At 36.5% G+C, this 23,670-nt stretch overlaps 1 pseudogene; it reads left to right on the top strand.

The window, feature by feature from the left end:
- The first annotated feature begins 8,489 nt into the window (after positions 1-8,489).
- On the top strand, positions 8,490-9,889 carry LOC105514338 (annotated as a pseudogene).
- The last annotated feature ends 13,781 nt before the right edge of the window (positions 9,890-23,670 follow it).

The following is a 23,670-nucleotide window of genomic DNA, read 5'->3' as shown; positions in this document are numbered from 1 at the left end:
ATCAAATGCCTTCCAAATTGCAAAGCCACAGGTTCCAGACCCCACCAGATTTCAGTTTTGTGCATATTTTATCAACCATTTGAACAACAGAGAGTGGCTGACCTGCTTGGCTCAGTTATCAAAGGGATCTGTTGTTATCCTGTAATGACAAAAGTGGGTCTGAATGACAATTTAACAGCAAAAGCCATTTCTTTCCATTTTATACTTAAAAAAACTGCCAAGTAATTAACTTCACACAGTTTTGTTGGCAAAGTAATACTACAGATAAAATGAAACATTTATTAATAATTGACTGTGAAACTGTAGTTAAATGCTGTTGAGCTAATATAATCACTAACCGGAAAGATAGAGCGGAATGACTGAGAAATGGGAAAGTAAAAGCAATTACAATGGGATGCTTCAGCTCTGAAGGGTTGCAAAGGAAAGAAAAAGAGAGATCAAAAACAAAAGGTAAAAACATTATTTACAGTACCTTTATTTTCATATATTTATGAGCTAACCAATCAATTATAGTGCTCAAGTCCAACATGATTTCCCCTTTAAAAAAAAGTAAACACTCAAAGAGAGCCTTTCATTTGTGTAAAGATTCAAATAGGTAAAAGACACATAAACATGATAAATAACCAAAAGTTCATCACAGTATATGATGAAATACCCAATTAAGCCAGCAATAACTATGTACCAAAGCAAGCACTTTATTTCTACTTTAAGGCCTATGCCTTGTCCATCATACTGTCCTTTAACCAAATGCTACTGACAATGACTCTACCATCCTGTCACAATGTGACTATTGTTTTCTCCCCCATAGAAAAATCTTCTAAATGATTTGCCCCCCCCCAAAAAATAGTATAAGTTCAAAAATATTCCTGGATAAATAAATCCTTTCATCTGGAAATATCTGCGATTCCTTTTATGCAGAAAACAAAACAAAAGGCAACGAAAATAATTTCCTCTGCCTCAGATGGATGTTCTTTGTATATCTCCACTTCAGTATCTAGGTTACCCATAAATTCTGAGAAAAAAAAATCCTAGAGAGGCGGGAGACGAGCCTCGCACTAGATAATTTCTCAGCTTTTGTACTTGTATATTGTTAAAATAATGCATGTTTAAATTGCTTTGATCTGAGGATCACTGAATAGCATCAAGCCTTTCCCACTGATAATTAAGTATCTTTGAGGATAAATAGTAATTAAATTTCTATTTTTTGTAATGGGGAGACCCAGATACTAAGCTTTCTACTAAACTGCTATGAGCAAAGCTCAGAAACAGAACCTGGAATTTTCCACTTTTACCCTGTTCTCAGCAAGAGACTACGTTATATCTTTGGGAATTATTTATAATAGCATTGTTTAAAAGAAAATGCAGTAATGTTGCAGGAAGAAAGGATATAGGATAAGGATAAAATCATAAAGAACAATCTCTATTGCAAAAGATTTTTGTTGCACCTATGGTTCACTTTAGAACATCAGCATCTGTTTTGAACTGGTCCATAATTTCTAGTGCAATTCAAAAATAATTGCTAATGTGCTTTTTAACTTGCAATTTTCAGAGCCATAAACCTTAAAATTCCTTAAACCTGGAAATGCTGAGGCTCTTTATTTTAAAATGTGAGAAAATAAATGCCTTATGTCTTTTCTGTATGTTCCTACTCAAAGACAAACAGCTCTCTGGATCTGTAAGAGGAAGTTATGATTTGGTTCATAACACAAAGAAACAAGGAAGGGAAAAAAAGAAAAAGAAAAAAAGGCAGAGATGAGTATTTGGCGGTCATGCTTATCAAATTAACACAAAAAATATGCTTTTCTGATTCAAATATTTTAATTACATAAGTCTGAGGTAACATAAACAATGTAGAACGGACCACAATTAATTAAGTGTATTTATTGTAGTAGTCAAACTCCTAGTTTAAGCCTATTATAACTCAGCTATTTGGCCTTAAAGTAAGACAAATGATCCCATTCAATTTTTTTTAATTTATTATTTCTTTTTTAGACACAGGGTCTCAGTCTGTCACCAAGGCTGCAGTGCAGTGGCACGATCATAGTTCACTACAGTCTCAAACTCCTAGGCTCAAGCGATCCTCCTGCCTCAGCCTCCCAAGTAACTGGGACCACAGGCGTGCACCACCAGGTTAAGTCTTTAAACATTTTTCATAGAGACAGGGTCTCATTTTGTTGTCTACACTGGCCTCAAACTCCTGACTTGTTCAAGTGGTCCTCCTGCCTTGGCCTCCTAAAGTGTTGGGATTACAGGCATAAGCCCCTGTGCTTGGCTCAAAATTATCTCATTCTTTAAAGCAAAACATAATTTATTTATTTATGAATGAACATTTCAGATGGATAGCTTAATGCTCAAATCCTGAAAAATTATTGTATTATGGATAGTTTCAAGGTTTCCTTTAAAGAACTCTAACAATATACATTCTTGTGTGTTCTTCTTTCCTAAAGTTGAAGCTCCTTTTCACATATCTAAAGCAAGTTTGACTGCACTTGAGCTAATATATATATATATATATATATAAGCCTGAAACAAAAATACTAATTAAACTTAAAGTGTTAAAGATAAATAATGAAATAGCAGGTTTTACAAGTGACTAAACAGTCCGTTTCCAGTCCACTCAGTGGTCTTAAACACAAACGGACAAACTGAAGCAAACTGTTTCACCTTTGGCCTCAATCACACTTACAAAGCAGTTGCCTAATCAGGGATTCAAGGCTCCTCCTACTCTGGGTTATGAATCCTAACCCGCAGGTTGACTGATGGCTGAAAGCACTGGGGACTGACCGTCCCACTTCCTATTCTCATACTACAGTTGCACACCCTGGAACATAAGAAGCATGCTATCAAAGGTACTTCAAAATATAACAACACACATACACATACACACACATCCATGTGTTTTTGACCCTCTAGAATTCTCAGAAATACTTCCTACCTCTCCAGCTATCAGCTTTTCACACTGGAATGAAGAATCTTAGGTCTTTAGTTAGAGATAATCCCCCAAAAGGCCAGAGTCTCTGATGAATTTGGCCTTGCCTCATTGGCCTGCCCTTAACAGCATAGATCTACCCCAAAATAGACTCCCCAGAAGGCTCCTTTCTAACTAGATATTTACATGTAGAAAGGTTCATGGATATGCCAGTCCTGTTGTGTAGATCTGAAGAGCAAAGTCTCCAGCTTGCTTTATTTTATCACTTTGACAACATAAGACACTTTGAAAATATTTACTTCAGCTTATAAGCTATTTTCTTCATAATTTTTATTTCTAAATATTGCTTCACTGTGGGTCCTTTATCTACTTTGTCCAAACAAGGCTAAAAATAATGTCACTATTTAATAACAACTACACAAATTATTCAATTCCTGAAATTATCTAACCTCAATTACATATTAGTTTTTCAGATTACAGGTAAATCCTTCATATCAGTTTATACCTAGAAAATATATTATACATTCATTATTCAAAAACTTAGCTTTTACTATAAATATGTGAACATATATGCCAAATTCAAATACCATCCCTTTGTACCTTTTTAGGTAATTACAACTGGACTGCAATTACAATTTTGAGGTAGATCTGTGCTGAATGGTTTCTAAAAAACTAGCTTACAAAAGATGATAAATTTCTCTAAAGTTTTCATATGATTAAAATAATTTATAAAAACATATTTTCAATTCCATTGAATTAAAGTTTCAGATGTGACCTATATCAAATCATCAAAATAAATAAATTTTGAGTTTTTATTGGGTTCAATAGGCCAAGATCTCAAATTAGTGTGTTTCTCACCCTAATATTATTTCCATTAGCCTACAAATGCTTTTTAAAGTTAGATATCATTTTATAAAACAGGAAAAGGGGTAATAAATATTATTAGGGCCTTGGGATAATTTTTAACTTGTCAGGGAAATAGACAACTGACTTTTGTGACTGGGTCAGGATAAAAGGATAAAGATAAAAGGGAATAATTTCTATTTTCCCACCTCTCCAGAGTGCTGTATAATTTACTTTCACATGGCCCAATGGTAAACTCACCACTTCTCTAAAGGCTTAATAAAAATTAGGACTTTACTTGTTTTCTATCATCTAAAAATATTCTGACTTGACGAGCATACTAAATAGCTAGCTAGAATATGGGCTATGTGTTGTTGGGGCTCAGAAGATAATACCCCACAATATGGCATGTTGGCATGCTGAGTGCTTGGAACAAAGAAGATTGAAAAGCCTCAGAAATGAGCCTCAGAACCAAGGTCACTCTCTCTGACCTTCTCCTGCCCTTTCTTCTCTTTCCTTTTGCCAGTGCAGAGAGAAGCTTTCTCAAAGTTCCCTTATCTGACTGAGGGAAGTTCTTCCAAAAGGAATGCAATTGTCTTGAACCCCTTCCCTAGGAATCTCATCAAACAACCAGAAAAGATTATCTACCAGAAAGGACATTAAAAGTCATCACCACATACAGGCTGGGCACAGTGGGGCTCACGCCTGTAATCCCAGCCCTTTGGGAGGCCAAGGTGGGCAGATCACTCAAGGCCAGGAGTTTGAGATCAGCTTGGCCAACATGGCAAAAACTTATCTCTACTAAAAAGATGAAAAAAACCAAAATAGCTGGGCATGGTGACATGCACCTGTCGTCCCAGCTACTCAGGAGACTGAGGAACGAAAATCACTTGAACCCGGGAGGTGGAGGTGGCAATGAGCCAAGATCACACCACTGCACTCCAGCCTAGGCAACAGGGCAAGACTTCGTCTCAAAAAAAAAAGAAGTAATCATCACATCCAGGAGTTTGAGATCAGCTTGGCCAACATGGCAAAAACTTATCTCTACTAAAAAGATGAAAAAAACCAAAATAGCTGGGCATGGTGACATGCACCTGTCGTCCCAGCTACTCAGGAGACTGAGGAACGAAAATCACTTGAACCCGGGAGGTGGAGGTGGCAATCAGCCAAGATCACACCACTGCACTCCAGCCTAGGCAACAGGGCAAGACTTCGTCTCAAAAAAAAAAGAAGTAATCATCACATCCAGACAGCATCTTCTCCTGAAGATTGATCCCCAAATAACTTTTATTACCTAAGAGACTTTTATCTGTATAGTGAGATAAACTTTGTTCACCATGAGATTCCTCCCCTTTCCCTCCCACAACTTACAGCCACCTCCCCAAAAAGTCTGAAGCCCCTATTCCTTCATGCTATTTTAACCTTCAACCATCTCTGTTCCCTTCTTTGAGTCTCACATCTTATATGGCTCCCATGCACACTTGCACATTAACATATTTGTATGCCTTTTTGCCTATTAATGTATTGTCAGTTTATTTCAGCAGATTCAAACCTTCAGAGGGGGAAAAAAAATTCATTTCACTCCTACAGTGTTTACAAACAAATTATATATGCATACAGGAACCATGCTATATTTATTTCTATATCACCAATACCTACAATATTTATGATATATCAAGTTACTCAGTGGATGTATGTATACCAAATTGAAATTAAATATGTATCAAGATGGATAAGAATGAGAGGATAAAAGGGAACTATGCTCACAGATCATACGTACTCATACATCACTCAAAATATGCAGACAGAAATAGATTTCTATGTACAAGAAGTAAAACATGCTCCTAAAGCTTTCATAAAGCCAAAAGCCAAAAATATATACATTTTTTCAAATATTCACGTAGATGGACCCTTTTAGGGAATAAATATAGCCTCATGGTGCTCAGGAAGGGAGAATAATGAAAGGATAGAGCCCAGGGTGCTGATTTACTGCTCTCTTAGGTGCCTTTCCTTGCTGATTTATGGAGGTGCCATAGAAACACCTTTGGAAGAAGCCTGTTCCCTTTTTCAGGGAATAGTTACTGCTCTGACACTCAGCCATGGAACAGAGAGAAAAATAAAATACAGAAATTAACATGATAAATTTTTTTAGTAAAATACAAACAGGCATACCTCTGAGATATTATGGGTTTAATTTCAGACTACCACAATAAAGCAAAATCATAATAAAGTGACTCACTTGAACTTTTTGTTTCCCAGTGCATATATAACTTATATTTACAATATACTGTAGTCTGTTAAGTGTGCTACAGCATTATGTCTAAAATAATAATATACATACCTTAATTTTAAAATACTTTATTGCTAACAACAACAAAAAATAATGCTAACAATCGGGCCGGGCTCGGTGGCTCAGGCCTTTAATCCCAGCACTTTGGGAAGCCGAGACAGGCAGATCACGAGGTCAGCCAGTGAGACTAGCTGGCCAACGTGGTGAAACCCCATTTCTACTAAAACACACACAAAAAATTAGCTGGGCGTGGTGGCGCACCCGTAGTCCCAGGTACTCTGGAGGCTGAAGCAGGGGAATCGCTTGAACCCAGGAGGTGGAGGTTGCAGTGAGCTGAAATCACGCCACTGCACTCCAGCCTGGTGACAGAGCGAGACTCCGTCTCGAAGATAAAATTAAATTAAATTAAAAACATGCTAACAATCATCTGAACTTTTAGCAAGTCATAATGTTTTCGCTGGTGAAGGCTCTTGCTTCATTGTTGATGGCTACGGACTGATCAGGTTGGGGTTGCTGAAGGCTGGGGTAGCTGTGGCCATTTCGAAAAAACAACAATGAAGTTTGCTGCATAGATTGATTCTTCCTTTCACAAAAGATTTCTCTGTAGCATGCAATGCTGTTTGATAGCATTTTCCCTTGTGTAGAACTGCTTTCAAAATTGGAGTCAATCTTCTCAAACCCCGCCGCTGCTTTGTCAACTAAGGTTATGTAATATTCTAAATCCTTTGTTGACATTTCTACAAAGTTCACAGCATCTTCACTATGAGATTTCATCTCAAGAAACTACTTTCCTTTGCTCATTGATGAGAAGCAGCTCCTCATTCATTCAAGTTTTATCGTGAGATTGCAGCAATTCAGTCACATCTTTAGATATCGCTCTACTTCTAGTTTTCTTGCTATTTCTACCACAACTTCAATTACAATAGTAACATCAAAGATCACTGATCATCACAACAGATAGGTATCTGTTATGATGATCTGATAAGAATGAGAGGAAAAAAGAGAACTATGAAATATTTCAAACTTTATTATTATTATTGTATCAGTATTAACAAAATGTGACACAGAGAAATGAAGTGAGCCCATGTTGTTGGAAAAATGGCAATGATAGATTTATTGCAGAGTTGCCACAAATCTTCAATTTGTTAAAAAAATAAATCTGTGAAACACAATAAAGTGAAGCATAATAAAATGAGGTGTCGCTGATTTTTCTTCATATTTCATTAGTTTTTATATATTATTAATATTTGAACAATTTATATGTTTATATGGGTTTATATGGGATTACACCATAAACTTTCATTGCCAAAAATACTACCTATCTGCGGTTGTAGTGCCACTAGGTTCTGACATTATTGCAGATAAAATTTCAGTTGACAAAATCCTGCAAAACAACCTAGTAATGAGAAGAAAGATTTAAAGGGGTAAAATCAATTTTTTTTTTCCATTTTTAAGGAAAAAAATAGATAATTTTCCTGATTTGAGGGGTCCATGATTCCTAACGTAAAATCTATGAGACTTCTGTTTCTAGTAACAAACAAAAATATCCTATGGTAAGATTATATGAAATTCTGGAAAGATGGGAGCCCCTTTTTCCCTCTCCTCTTGAAAATATCCCCCGAATGGAGCAGTTGTTACCTTCCACTCCTCCACCTACCCTCTCCTCATAATACGTCCCAGCATTGAGACAGAGAATGAACAAATATACCACCTTGTGAAACAGAGCTACCAGAGGAAAAAAAAATGACTATTGAACAAAAAATGAATGTGGATTAAGATTCAGTATGATAAAAAAATTTCTAAAAATAGACATGATTTTCAAATTAAAAATGCAGTAAATCTCAGGATTGGAAGAATTTGCTAAAAAAAAATAATAATAATAATTCAGTAAATGAATTTAACAAAAGGATTTTTTAAATCTCTCAGGGCAGATCACAAAGGGTAGGTGGCTGGGGGTGGTGGGAGTCGGGGTAGAATAAAATGTGATAATGATGCAGATAACAGACAAAGTTTCCCTGAGCTAAAGAAAATCTTAAGTTCTCTTAATAAAAGGGTTCACTAAATCCAGGAATGTTTGACACACACTTAAGCACATCATGGTAAAATTACTGATTTTTAAGAATGAAGAAAAAATATTTTACAATCTCCTCAATAGTTAGTAAATGTTACCTTGCAATACTCACATCAGAACAGTTACTTCAAGTAACTGTACTTGAAGTACAGTAAACAATACCCACATCAGTAAACAATACCCACATCAGAACAGTTACTTCAAGACAGTAGAGGGAAAAGAAAGGATCCAATGGTAAACCAAAAACATCCCAAACAAAACAAAAAACCTTTATATAACTAAATTAAAAGATAATAGTGCCCCCACCCTCAACCGCAACCCTCGACCCCAGGATTCCCCCAGCTTGCCTGCCTGCCATGGCCAACAAGGAAGCAGCCTTTGATGACACAGTGGAAGGAAGAGTTATCAACGAGGAGTACAAAAAACGGAAAAAGAACATCCCTTTTTTATGATTTGGTGATGACCCATGCTCTGGAGTGGCCCAGCCTAACTGCCCAGTGGCTTCCAGATGTAACCAGAAGGGAAAGATTTCAGCATTCATCAACTTGTCCTGGGGATATAAACATTGGATGAAGAAAACCATCTTGTTACAGCCAGTGTACAACTTCCTAATGATGATGCTCAGTTTGATGTGTCACACTACGGCAGTGAGAAAGGAGAATTTGGAGGTTTTGGTTCAGTTAGTGGAAAAACTGAAATAGAAATCAAGATCAACCATGAAGGAGAAATAAACAGGGCCCGTTATATGCCCCAGAACCCTTGTATCATCGCAGCAAAGACTCCTTCAGTGGTGTTCTTGTCTTTGACTATACAAAACACCCTTCTAAACCAGAGCCTTCTGGAGAGTGCAACCCAGACTTGCATCTCCGTGGACATCAGAAGGAAGGCTATGGGCTTTCTTGGAACCCAAATCTCAGTGGGCACTTACTTAGGGCTTCAGATGACCACACCATCTGCCTGTGGGACATCAGTGCCATTCCAAAGGAGGGAAAAGTGGTGGATGTGAACACCATGTTTACAGGACATACAGCAGTAGTAGAAGATGTTTCCTGGCATCTGCTCCATGAGTCTCTGTTTGGGTCAGTTGCTGATGATCAGAAACTTATGATTTGGGATACTCGTTCAAACCTACTTCCAAACCAAGCCACTCAGTTGAGGCTGACCCTGCTGAAGTGACACACTGCTGCCTCTCTTTCAATCCTTATAGTGAGTTCATTCTTGCCATAGGATCCACTGACAAGAATGGTGACTTGTGGGATCTGAGAAATCTGAAACTTAAGTTGCATTCCTTGAATCACATAAGGATAAAATATTTCCAGGTTCAGTGGTCAACTCACAATGAGACTATTTTGGCTTCCAGTGGTACCAATTGCAGACTGAATGTCTGGGATTTAAGTAAAATTGGAGAGAAACAGTCCCCAGAAGATGAAGAAGATGGGCCACTAGAGTTATTGTTTATTCATGGTGGTCACACTGCCAAGATACCTGATTTCTCCTGGAATCCCAATGAACCTTGGGTGATTTGTTCTGTAACAGAAGACAATATCATGCAACTGTGGCAAATGGCAGAGAACATTTACAACGATGAAGACCCTGAAGGAAGCATGGATCCAGGACAAGAGTCCTAGATATGTCTTTACTTCTTGCGATTTTAGACTCCCCTTTTTTCCTTCTCAACCCTGAGAGTGATTCAATGCTGGTTTCAAGACACAGACTCTGTTCAGCTATCCCTCTATATAATAGGTACCACCAATAATGCTATTAGCCCAAACAGTGGGTGTTTTCTAAATAATAATGGGGGGCGGGGGGAGCTTGATTCAGCAAAGCCATAGACTTACATTGAAATTTTCTTCCAGAATTTTCTAGTAACAAACCCAGGTCTAAAGTAGCTACAGAAAGGGGAATAATATGTGTAATTATTTTTCTTCTTATGCTATATCCTCAAGATTTTCAGACTCATTTAAGTAAAGGCTAGAGTGAGTAAGGAATAGAACCAAATGAGGTAGGTGTCTGAGCCATGAAGTATAAATACTGAAAGATGTCACTTTTATTCAGGAAATAGAGGAGATTCTAGTCAAGAATGATTTAAAAATGTGTACAGGAGAATGCGTATAGGTTATATACAAATACAACGCCATTTTACATAAGGGACATCGCAAATTTCGATATGGGGAGGTAGGGAAGTAGGTCCTGGAACCAATCTCCCTTGGATACCAAGGGACCACTGTGTATTCATTTTACAAATGAGGACAGGAGTAATTTGGAAGTTAAATAATTTGTTCAAGGTTACACACAAGACTAAGTGGCAGAGCAGTGGTTAGAACCTAGCGATGCTTATCTCCTCAGTTTTTGCCCTTGTTCATGGTGCTTCTCTGCCTTTGCTATTGAAGAATAAACAATCAAAGCCATGTACCCTTTTATCATTGCCTGGCAGCCCCAGAACTGCTGAATGGTATGATTTAAACAGAAGAGGAGTGCCGTTGTATATGAGCCACCTCTCCTTGCTCTGCAGCAGACAGTCCTTTGAAGTGGAGAGAACAGATATTCAGGGAATAGAAAAAGGAAACTTCAGACTGTTTGAATTTCATATGAAAAGTTGTCAGTTAGTGTTATTGATTCACCCCCATATGTAGCAGCTGGTAAAGGGTTTGTTTTAACTTTTTTTTCTCTTGATGCCTGAAAGTTTTGCTACACTATAGTCACAGAATTGAGAGACTGCTTAAACACAACCAAATCCTTTTGATGTGTTTCTTTAAGAATTATTCTAATGTTCCCTTCTAATGATAATAGTTATCCTCAAGGCGTGAAAAGAGGAAATCTAATGTGTGCCTTACTCCAGGGGGAAAAAACAAAACACTTTTCCTGAGTGTCAAGAAATACATAAAAGCAAAACTCCATGCTGACTTGTAGTTTACAGTTTCTTGGAGCTAGTACTATGCTAATAAGTCTTAGTGAGTAATTATAGCCAAGAAAAGTATGTGATATGTACAGATTTGAAAGAAATTAGGCCAGACATCTAAAAAATATATGAACCTACTGGCAAATGAGATTTTTAATAAAAATTGAGAAAAGTTCCTACCACAAATGTTGAGCTGTCTGGAAGCATGATTGGAAATTTGACAGTTAGTACAAGATGTTTTTTTTAAAGCTGATATTTTTAAAGGACATTCTGCAAGGCCAGATCTAATTGGTATTCTTTGGATAATAGCAGATTTATTGGTACTTGTGTTCCTCAGTGTCACAGACACCAGAGTAAAGTTACAGTGAGTGCTACATGGCCAAGTAAAAGCAGGGTATTTAGCAATTACCAAGATAAAAGAAGTAAACCTGGGGTGATGCCTCTCTAAGTTCATTTCCTTATTTTAGTTCATTTCTTGTATGATTTTACAAAAGGGTATCTGACACCTGTGGACATTCTTGTGGATCTGTCAGGCCTCCATTCTCCTTTTTATATGTCATCTGGTTGGTGTTGAGCTTGGCTTGCAGCCTGAGCCCATTTATAAAGCTTACCTCTTCCTGGGTATAGGCATTGATTTATGGATAGCCATTTGACGTAATTTGGACCAATGGAATCAAGGTCTAGGACTTTTGTTCAACCTGTTATAGGCAAGAAGCTCTTCATTTCTGCTTTGGTTGAGAAGAAAAGAATGTAAGTCTGAGGCTACTGGTGGCCATTTTCTCTTCTGTCCCCATGATAGGAGTGGCTTCCTAGAATTGGAACCAACACAGAAGGAAGCAGAACCTGGATGAGGAGACACAGTCCTGCTGACATGGTTTGAGCTCTTAGATTAAGCTGTGCTCAGAATTATCCTTGTCCTTTTACTAAGTTCCATGAGCCAATAAATGCCCCTACTCCACTTAAAAAAAAAATCAGTTTGGTTTGGATATTCTTTTCCTTGTAACCAAAAAAATATATTTCATTGACATTATTTTCATAAGTTTATGTTTTATTTAAAAGGTTATACTTGTTGCATTAGTCAAGGTTCAATCATAGAAACAGAAGCACTAATGAGTTATGAGATAAGGGATTTATTATGGGAATTAGAATTAATACAGTTGTGGTATAAGCAGGAAAAGAGAAGGTCCAATAACGAATTGAAGGGTAAGAGGCAAGATCATCAACCAGTTAATATGAAAAGTTTGCAAAGGTTTCCAATTGCCAAAATGAGGTCGAAGGGAAAGTTCATGGAAAAGTCCATGGGGAGCTGTGACTCTGGGTAACTAAGGTCTCTGTGCATTCACTACCAAGAGTCTTGGGGTGGACCTGGGACTGCTGTTAAGAGGTTGATGTGGAGCAGAGAACCAGGACCAACTGAAACCTGCTGCCAACTCCATGCCACTCCACTCTATCTTTGCATCTAACTCACATTGACCTTCTGAGAGTCATGGTTGACTGTTCATTTCCACTTTCTAATTCTCGTGAAAATTCTAACTTACGAATTCCAAACTGGAAATATTCTGGGAGTGTAGTTCTAACTTAGTCACCATATTTGCTCTTAGCGATTTAATTTATGATTAATTTAGATTTAAAGTAATTGAAGTCTTGTGCAAAAGGCAGTCACAATGAGGAAAAGTTGATACAAATAATTAACTTGACATTCCAATATAAATATCTACTGGCATTAATTATATAGCACATCACTATGGTTAAGGGCAGGGGTTTGGAGTCAGATGAAATTGTATCTAAGTCTCGGTTTTACCATTTTCTAGTTGGACAATTAAAACATTATTTTTCTTTTAAGCCTTAGTTACCTCATCTGTGAAAGGGAGATATTAATAATGTCTACTACACGGAGTTGATGAAAGAATTAAGCAAATGTGTTGGACTTAACATAATGAGTGGCAAATTATAATCATGCGTGACTTATTATTGTACATTCATTCATATATCTTTTATTATCTACATAAATAATTGTCAAATCTCATTGAGGAGATGAAGAAGGAGAGAGCTTTAGATGATAGTAAGTTTGTATGTGGATTCTTAAGCATAATCCCACTTTCCTACACACTTTATTTTCTAGTGATTGCTCCTGTTGATTTTGGATTTCATGAAAACATAGTATATGTGTTCCATCTCACCATAAAACTCATGGGTTTCATGTTCTCCAGGTAAGCCTTTATTCATTTTTGTCTTGTGAGCTACTAACTAATTTTTCTTCAAAGTATGATAGCTTAATTTTTAAACTAATACCAACTATTTTTAGTAATTTTCCCCCCTACATACATACATGCATCTTGTAGACTTTCATCTCTACAATGTTTTTTATCTGCCTATTCTATAAAGTACAATTGCCTTGGTCATAATCAATAAAGTGTTTTTATACAAGAACATGTCTGCCACATACCAACGTGGTATTTTGGTTTTATCAGATTCTCTGCTAAGCTGCTATTTTTTAATTTTTCCTTAATATAACTAGCTAAAGGGTTTGCTCAAGTCAGCTCCTAGTTAGACATACTAAACTATGCCTTCAACATTGCTACAGTGAGGGGAATGTCTATTTAGTTCAGTTGGTTGATATTTCAAATTATTAAAGAGAAATTTAAAATAAGGGGCCTTGTTTCATATTGTAATGAGTTGACATTTTATTCATCAGAAACTTTCCCTATGTATTTTAAAACTCTTTTTTTTTGATAATCAAATAGTGAATTATAGAAAGTTAGTTTGGAAATGACAGAAAAATATAAAAAACAACAACAAAAAAATCACTTGTAATCTCACTATCCAGAGAAAACTGCCATTACTATAGGGATGCTTTTGTTTCATTTCAGACTTTGTCTGTGTTTTTCAAAGGTTGGTCATACTATGTGTATGTATACACACAGGCACACAAATACATGTACTCTTATTTAGTTTGGCGTCCCACTTCGTATTATAGCATGTGACTGTTCCAAGTTAGTAAACATTCTTCATTCCTCATTTTTAACTTATTATGTCATTGTTGCATATAAATATATGTAAACCTCTTATTAGAATGTCTGGGACACAGTAAGCACTAAAATGGTAACTATTATTAATATCCATATACGTGAATCTTTGTTCCTAGAATTAAAAACATTTTAACAGGTTTAAATTTCATTTTCTTTCAAAGAAAGGTGTTTGTTTTTCTCTTTACCAGGAGCAGATGAATATTCCTAGAGAGTTTATTTCTTTTTTTATAAAGAACAAATGTTTTTTCTCCCTCCACATATGATTTAAAATATCTATGTTCTTCTGTATTAACACTAATATGGTCTGCCAGAGCTTGAATTTATGAGTTTCCCAAATAGTTTTGTGCCTATATACTCCTCCTTGTATTTCTTAGTTTTTATTTCATGTTTTGTCAAATGAAAGTGTCTATCTCTGTTTTATGGATCAATTTTTTAAGTGATAATTTTTGCCCACTTAATAATTTGTACCTTAAATGTGGCTTAGTCTAAAATTAATATTGTTACCCCTGGGGTTTACTGTTTTTATTTTGGCTTGAGTTTGATATCTTTTCTATAAGGGTTTTATTTTTAACTCTTATAATGTAATCATTCTGTTATTGTTTCTTTTGTAAGCAGTGTATAACTTTATAATTGGGAAATTTATACTATATCACATTTATGATCTGAAGGATTTGATATGTTATCTTATTTTATAATTTACTTTTCCTTGCCATAATTACTGTTTCCTTATTTCTGCGTTTTTCTACAGATGTCTCATATTTTGCTTTGTTTTCCAATATTTAAGGTGTATATACTAGAGGTTCACATTTTTTGAAAAAATAACTTTCCAGCTACATTTAAAGTCTTTATTTTAGTAGGAACTAAATAGTATATTTTTAATATTCTTTATGCCACTTTTATTTTTGACTCATAATAGCTCTAAATTCCTAAACTTCATTAGTTTTATCTTGAGCTTTAGGCTATATGAGTAGTTAAATAAGTACTTTCTAGGCTATATATATTTTATATATTATTTGTGAAATTTTAATTTTGTTATGTTTACAGTAATGTTATATAATCAACCATTATTTGATTTTAATGCTCACCACCAATCCTTTTACATAACAACCTTGTATAAAATATTGAGGTTTTAATTGTAATCCTCTTGTTAGCTGACTGATTTTGGAGGTTTAGGAGAGCCCATCCCTTTCCCCTGCCAAGTTCTAAAGAATTGATAATAGACATAGGGGTCAAGTGGGATCAATGACACCTGAACAAGGACATGGCTCTCTGGTTGTATTGGTCAGAGTTCAGTAACAGAGAAATGAATCCATTTCTGCTAGTTAAAGCAGGAAAAATAATTGTGTGTGTGTGGGCGTGGGTGTGTGTGTGTGTGTGTACATGACATTAAATAGTTTATAAAATGGAATATACAAGAGTCACTCCCAAGCTACAGCCCAGGACCAGGTCACCTATGGAGCTTACTCCACTACTATAATCAGGAAACGTCCAGCTCCAGGGTCATTCTGTCACAGCCATGATCAGGAAGCTGCTTCTGCACCTGGTTACACAACCATATCCCACTTGTTAGAAAGTGTGCTGGCAAAATGGATGACCCATGGTCTGCCTTTTGACAGTTATGAAGCTAGGGACTGGACTATTAATGCTGCCTCAGAAAAACTAAGGTCCTTCATGACTGTGCTGCCAGCAGAAATAAGGAGCAGCAGCTGGAGAAAGTGCTTTGTGCAATACGGCAGCTTTTTCCAAATCTCCTGCAAATGTATTTGATTGGTCTAACCTGAATCACACCTGGAACTTCAGTGCAAAGTAGCCTATGAATTGAATTGTTGGGTCTTCCATTCTCTGCTTCACAGTAATATTCTATATAAAGAGGATGGAATAGATGTCCAGAGTCAAATCTCCTATCTACCACAGTATTAAAGCTGAGAAAACCAAGGATGTACCCAGAAATGAATTTCTCCACGTAGTCATAAGCAGAAAAGATGTACTGCAGGCCTTTTTTCTCCAAGCTTGGAGGCTCTGAGCTGATGGTCTACCACTTGGGAACAGGGAAAAGAGGAGAGCATGCTCTGCCTGAGCAGAGTCAGAGAAGGAGCAGCAGAGAGAATCGGTGGAATCCATTTCTTCCTTTGAGGCACAACGACTATTCCCCAGTAGTGAGAACCAATGAAGGATTGGTTCTTTCCACAGTTCCTCCCTTCTTAGAGGGGAAAGAAGGTTGGAAAACCCTCTCCCCAGTCTCCCTACGAAGGTAGACCTTGGGCTGAAGCAGGAATATGGTTTTTATAGTTTGAGATGGGAATGTGAAAAGTGAAGGATAAGAGTTCCACTACATAACTGCACTTGACCTTTTAAGTAAAAATGGTATAACAGTGGTATGTTTTCTGAACCCTCTGTAACTGCGACTGTCTTTTTGCTATCTTCACATGTGAATGACAACTTGGCAGGGCTACATCCTTGTATTATAGCCTTTTCTTCCTAAAAATTCATTGTGTGCTTACTACATATTGCAAAGAAAACAATTTCAGGCCAGCCTAATATTGTTCCTTGATGGAGAGGACACTTTCTTTGCTTTCTCTGCCTAGAGCCTTATGGGCTTTATTTTAGCCTGTTAATGGGGCACTTTCATAGAATATGTAGATTTTGCTCTGTTGATGGAGATTTACTTGGAACATAGTTCAGTTGGCTTTTCAACTAAGTTATAATGTCTTTAACTAGCTTCAACAAGTTTTATTCAATTCTGTCACTTACCATGGCCTCTGTTACGTGTTTCTAGTTACATCTTTGGGAATAACTGTAATTCTTAACATAATTTCTTCATTCCCTAGGCTCCACATCTGCCAAATTTTCATTATTTTTTAAATCTCTTATCATTTTTTGTTGAGTTTCAGATCATCTTCCTTTAATAAAGTTTGCGGTCAAATCTACAGTTTTCTATATTTCCAGTTCATTTTCCATTTGATGCCAGGTGAACCCTCTTCTGAAACAAGAGCGTGGATATTCCGATCCTGGTTTAGTGCCCAGTGACACTGAATATGTGTATCTCATGAAGACGGTTTCTTCCCATACCACCTCAGACTTAATTTGACAAGACCATACACCATGTGTCACTAGAGATATTTTGGCTTCCACTTCCACTCACAGTCCTGCCTGGGGATGGTGCCAGCAAGTGTACAACATCCATCTCTGGGGCCTTCATTTGCAGCCCAATTTTTTGTTGCAAATTTTGTTTCCCCAACATGCAAAGAAAGACAAGCACTCAATAAGTGTTACTTTGAAGCAGAGGAACAGTTGCCCAGTTTTCGGGTAAATAAAGATTTTGTTTTATGAAGTAGAAAGTAATATTTGGAGGACTAATGGCTTTTTGGCCTCATTTTAGGCAGATAAATTTTCCATTTCTTATGGCTAAACCAAGTAGAAGAAAAAAACCTGTGTTTCTCCACCCAGATCCATTGGCCTAATAACTAATGAAATTCCTCCATAAAGTTGATTCTAGTTTTTGGTGCTATTGTGTATTGTGTTTGTTTTTGCTTTCAAAGATATTTTAGTGGGAATTTGGATTACTCCATTTCAGGGACTTCTAACCAGGCTCTGTTTTAACCGAAAGCTGGTGGTACTGTGATAGAAGCTTTAAAGATGTGTGATAATAGCTTGAAATCCATTCTGCAGTTACACAGTTTAGTTCATATACAATTTTTATTGACATGAAAGGGGTTAGTTTCTAACAAAATAAAAGTTCATAATTTGGACTAGAGGTTTCTAAAATTGAAATTAATCTTATTTCTCCCCTGATATTATATTTCAAAACTACACTTTCATAGTTAATCTGGTAAAGTCCGAAAAAAGATATTTTTATAAATTCATAATATCATTAAATTCCAACTATGAAAATTTTAGCACCTAATATAATAAGTTAATGCTATAACTGGGTAGGAGAGTGAGTTGCTTGCTTAAATTAAGACTTGTATTCAGCTTGCACAAGACACATGCATTAATATGGTGCAATGTGGTTATTTAAATTTTAAAAAATAACTAATAGAAAATAAAATTAAAAATTTATTTTCTTTGCTACATTAGCCACATTTGAAATGTTCAGTGGCCACACGTCGTTTGTGGCTACCATACTGAACCGCATACATAAAGACCATTTCTGTCATGGCAGAAAGTTTTATCAGACAGTGCTGTGTTCTAGGCAACAATGTCTTTAAATTTGCATTTGCGGATAAACCAAATCCTCTTGGAATTAATGCATTGCATTTTGAGAGGACTACTTAAAACTAAGGTTATGGATTCTAAAGCTTTAGCTGAATATCCATTTTAAATAACCTTTTAATTTTAGAATAAATAAAATAATATTTATTACTTTTAAATTTACAGCAAAATGGAAAAGGTAGTGAAGACTTCTCATGTAACCTGCATCTAAAATTCCTAGTTGGCCGGGCGCGGTGGCTCAAGCCTGTAATCCCAGCACTTTGGGAGTCCAAGTCGGGCGGATCACGAGGTCAGGAGATCGAGACCATCCTGGCTAACCCAGTGAAACCCCGTCTCTACTAAAAAATACAAAAAACCAGCCGGGCGAGGTGGTGGGCGCCTGTAGTCCCAGCTACTCGGCAGGCTGGGGCAGGAGAATGGCGTAAACCCGGGAGGCGGAGCTTGCAGTGAGCCGAGATCTGGCCACTGCACTCCAGCCCGGGCGACAGAGCAAGACTCCGTCTCAAAAATAAAAATTAAAAAAAATAATAATAAATAATAAAAAATAAAAAATAAAAAAAATTAAATTCCTAGTCAAGTCAATAAGCCAGAGAATCAGTCTTTACCCAATCATACCATTCATATTTAAACTGATTATTGATATAGTTGGATTAATATCTATCATACTTATGTTTGTTTTCTGATTGTTGCATTTGCTCTTTGTTTTCTCTCCCTATCCTCTATCTTTTTCTGGTTTTAATAGAACATCTTGTATGATTCCATTTTACTCCTTTCTCAGCATATAAATGACTTCTTTTAAAAACATCTTAGTGGTTGACGTATAGTTTATAATACACATTTTTAACTAATCTAAGTCCACCTTTGAATAACTCTTACTATACCCTGTCATATGTGGGTAGAGGTACCTTGTAACAGAAATCCTGAATTCCTTCTGTCTCTGGCGACATTGCTGTGATTCATTTTGCTTATCTATATGTTATAACCATCCAATGTACTGTTATGATTATTGCTTTAAAGAAAGAGATGTTTTAGATCAACTAAAAATAAGAAAAACAAAAGATTTTATCTTACTTTCATTCATTCCTTCCTCAGAGCATTTTCTTTCTTGATGTAGACCCTGATTTATATTATTTTCTGCCATCTGAATAACTTCTTTTAACATTTCTTGAAGGGCAAGTCTGCTGGTAATGAATTCCCTCAGTTTTTGTTTGTCTGAAAGAGTCTTTCTTTTTTCCTTTTTCTTTTTTTTTTCTTTTGACACAGAGTCTTGCTCTATCCACCAGGCTAGAGTGTAATGGCACAATCTTGGCTCACTGCAACTTCCACCTCCTGCCAACTATCTCAGAACCATTTATTGAATAGGGAGTGTTTTCCCTATTGCTTGTTTTTGTTGGCCTTGTTGAAGTCAGATGATTGTAGACATGCAGCTTTATTTCTGGGTCTTCTATTCTGTTCCATTGATTTATGTGTCTAATTTTGTACCACTACCGTGCTGTTTTGGCTACTGTAGCTTTATAGTATAGTTTGAAGTTGAGTAGTGTGCCTCTGGCTTTGTTCTTTTTGCTTAGGATTGCTTTGGCTATTTGGGCTCATTTTTGGTTCTCTATGAATTTTAAAATGGTTTTACCTAATTTTGTGAAGAATGATATTGGTAGTTTGATAGGAATAGCATTGATCTGTAAATTGCTTTGAGCAGTATGGACATTTGTACAATATTGATTCTTCTCATCCATGAGCATTGTTTTTCCACTTGTTTCATCTCTGATTTCTTTCAGTAGTGTTTTGTAGTTCTCATTGCAGAGATTTTGTATTCCTAGATATTTCATTTTCTTTGTGGCTTTTTCTTTCTTTCTTTTTTTTAGATGCAGTCTCACTCTGTCATCCAGGCTGGCACATCTCAGCTCACTGCAAGCTCTGCCTCCCAGGTTCACGCCATTCTCCTGCCTCAGCCTCCTGAGTAGCTGGGACTACAGGCGCCCCCCACGCCAATTTTTTTTTTTTTTTTTTTTTTTTTAGTAGAGATGGGGTTTCACCGTGTTAGCCAGGATGGTCTTGATCTCCTGATCTCATGATCTGCCTGCCTCTGCCTCCCAAAGTGCTGGGATTACAGGTGTGAACCACCATGCCCAGCCCCTTCTTGTGGCTTTTTTAAGTGAGATTGTTTTCTTAAGTTCACTCTTAGCCTGGACATTGTTAATGCATGGAAATGCTACTGATCTTTATACACTGATTTTGTAACCTGAAACTTTACTAAAGTCATTTATCAGCTCTTGGCAGAGTCTTTTGGGTTTTACTAGGTATAGAATCATATTGTCAGTGAAGAGAGATAGTTTGACTTCTTTTCCTGTTTGGATGCCTTTTCTTTCTTCCTCTTGCGATTGCTTTGGCTAGGACTTCCAGTACTATATTGAATAGGAGCAGTGAGAGAGGACATCTTTGTCTTGTTTCAGTTCTTTAGGGGAATGGTTCGCGTTTTTGTGCATTCAGCAGGATATTAGCTAAGGTTTGTCATAGACGGCTCTTTTTATTTTGAAGTATGTTTCTTCAACGCCTAGGAATATACCTCTTGAGGGTTTTTGACATAAAGCAATGTTGAATTTTAATAAAAGCTTTTTCAACATCTATTGAGATGATCCTAAGGCTTGTGCTTTTAATTCTGTTTATGTGGTCAGTCATGTTTGTTGATTTCTGTATGTTGAACCAGCCTTGCATCCCAGGGAAGAAGCCTGCTTGATTGTGATGTATTAACTTTTTGATGTGCTGCTGGATTTGGTTTGCTAATATCTTGTTAAGGATTATTGCATCTATGTTCATTAAGGATAACGGCCTGAGGTTTTCTTTTTTATTGTGTCTCTGCCACATTTTTGTATCAGGCTGATGCTGGCTTCATAGAATGAGTTAGCAAGGAGCCCCTTCTCTTCAATTTGTTTGGAATAGTTTCAGTAGGATTGGTGTCAGTTCTTTGTATATCTGGTAGATTCCAGCAGTGAGTCCACCTGGTCCAAGGCTTTTTTCGGTCAGTAGGTTCTTTTTTACTAATTTCAGAAATTGATATTGGTCTGTTCAAGGGTCTGATTTATTCATGATTCAATCTTGGGAGATTATGTGTTTCCATGAAGTTATCTATTTCCTCTAGATTTTCTAATTTTTGTGCATAGAGTTGTTTGTAGTAGTCTCTGAGGGTTATTTTTAAAAATTTCTGTGAGATCAGTTGTAGTATCACCTTTGTCATTTCTGATTGTGCTTACTTGGATTTTCTCTTTCTTTTCCTTTGTTAATTTGATTAGTAGTCTACCTTATTTATTCACTGGAAGAGCAAAGTCTTGGTTTTATTGATCTTTCATATGGATTTTTGCATTTCAGTTTTCATTAAGTTTTTCTCTAATTTCAGTTACTTATTTTCTCCTACTGGCTTTGGGTTGGATTGTTCCTTTTTAGTTCTTTTAGGTGCAAAGTTTGATTGTTAATAAGAGATCTTTCTAACTTCTTGATGAAGGCATTTAGCACTATAAACTTTCCTCTTAATACTGCTTTGGCTGTATCCCAGAGATTTTGTAAGTTGTATCCCCATTTTCATAGATTTCAAAGAATTTTTTTATTCCTGCCTTAATTTTGATGTTCATCCAGGAATTATACAGGAATAAGTTGTTTACTTTCCATGTGCTTATGTAGTCTTGAGAGATCTTCTTAATATTGATTTTATTTGTATTGCACTGTGGTCTGAGAATGTGCTTGGTATGATTTCAATTTTTTTCAATTTATTGAGACTTTATGACTGAGCATGTGGTTGATCTTAGAATAAGCTACATGTGCAGATGAGAAGAATGTATATTCTATGGTTGTTTGATGGAATGTTCTGTAGATGTCCGTTAGGTCCAATTAGTCAAGTGTCAAGTTTAAGTCCAGAGTCTGTTAGTTTTCTGCCTCAATGATCCATCTAATGTTGCCAGTGGGGTATAGAAATCTCTCACTATTATTGTGTGGTTGTCTAAGTCCTTTTGTAGATCAAGAAGATTTGTTTTATGAGCCTGTTGCTCTAACATTGGGAACCTATATATTAGAATAGTTGAGGCTTCTTGTTGGATTGTACCCATCATCATTATGTCATGCCCTTCATTGTCTTCCTTAATTTTTATTGGTTTAAATTCTGTCTTATCTGATATAAGGATAGTACTTCCTACTCTTTTTTGTTTTCTGTTTGCATGGTAGATTTTTTCTATCCTTTTACTTTGAGCATGTGTGTTTTGCTATGTAAGATGAGTCTCTTAAAGATAACAGATGGTTGACTCTTTTCTTTTTATCCAGCTTGCTACTCTGTGTCTTTTAAGTGGGGCATTTAGCCCATTTATATTCAAGGTTAGTAATGGTATGTTTGATTTTGATCCTGTAATTGTGTTGTTAGCTGGCTGTTATGTAGACTTGATTGTGCAGTTGATTTAGAGTGCCTGTGCGCTATGTGCTTAAGTGTGTTTTTGTGGTAGCAGGTGTCATTTTTTCAATTGCCTGTTTAGCACTCCTTTAAGGACCTCTTGTAAGGGTGGTCTAGTTGAAATGTATTCTCTCAGCATTGGTTTGTCTGAGAAGGATTTTATTTCCCCTTCACTTATAAGGCTTCATTTGGGATGATATCAAATTCTTGGTTGGAATTTCTTTTCCTTCAGGATGCTGAAAATAGGCCCCCCAATCTCTTCTGGCTTATATGGTTTCAGCTGAGAAGTTTGCTGCTAGCCTGATGGGGTTCCCTCTATACATAACTTGCCCCTTCTCTGTAGCTGCCTTTAAGATTTTGACTTTTGCATTGACCTTGGTGAATCTGATGATGATGTGCCTTGGGGATGATCGTCTTTTATTGTATTTTCCAGGGGTTTCTGTATTTCTTAGATTTACATGCCAGCCTTTCTAGCAAGATTAGGAAAATTTTTATGAACTGCATTTTCAACTATATTTTCCAAGTTGCTTATTCCCTTTCCTTCTCTCTCAGGAATGCCAGTGTGACATAGATTTGGTCTCTTTACATAATCCCGTATTTTTGGATCTTTTATTTTTAAAAATTCTTTTTTCTTTATTTTTGTGTAACTGAGTTGATTTGAAGAACTGGTATTTGAGCTCTGAGATTCTTTCCTCAGATAGGTTTATTCTGCTATTATACTTCTTTTTTTTCTGGAGACAAGGTAGACAGGGTCTTGCTCTGTCACCCAGGCTGGAGTGTAGTGGTGTGAACTTGGCTTACTGTGGCCTCTGACCCCTGGGCTCAAGCAATCCTCCCACCTCAGCCTCCTGAGTAGCTGGGACCACAGACATGCAGCACCATACCCAGATATTTATTTGTATTTATAGTAGAGACAGGGTCTTGCCATGTTGTCCAGACTGATCTTGAACTCCTGACTTCAAGTGATC

Source organism: Colobus angolensis, unplaced genomic scaffold (genome assembly GCF_000951035.1).
Source record: "Colobus angolensis palliatus isolate OR3802 unplaced genomic scaffold, Cang.pa_1.0 Scaffold241, whole genome shotgun sequence".
In the NCBI taxonomy this organism is placed as follows: domain Eukaryota; kingdom Metazoa; phylum Chordata; class Mammalia; order Primates; family Cercopithecidae; genus Colobus; species Colobus angolensis.
This window is presented reverse-complemented; position numbering and strand designations above follow the sequence as displayed.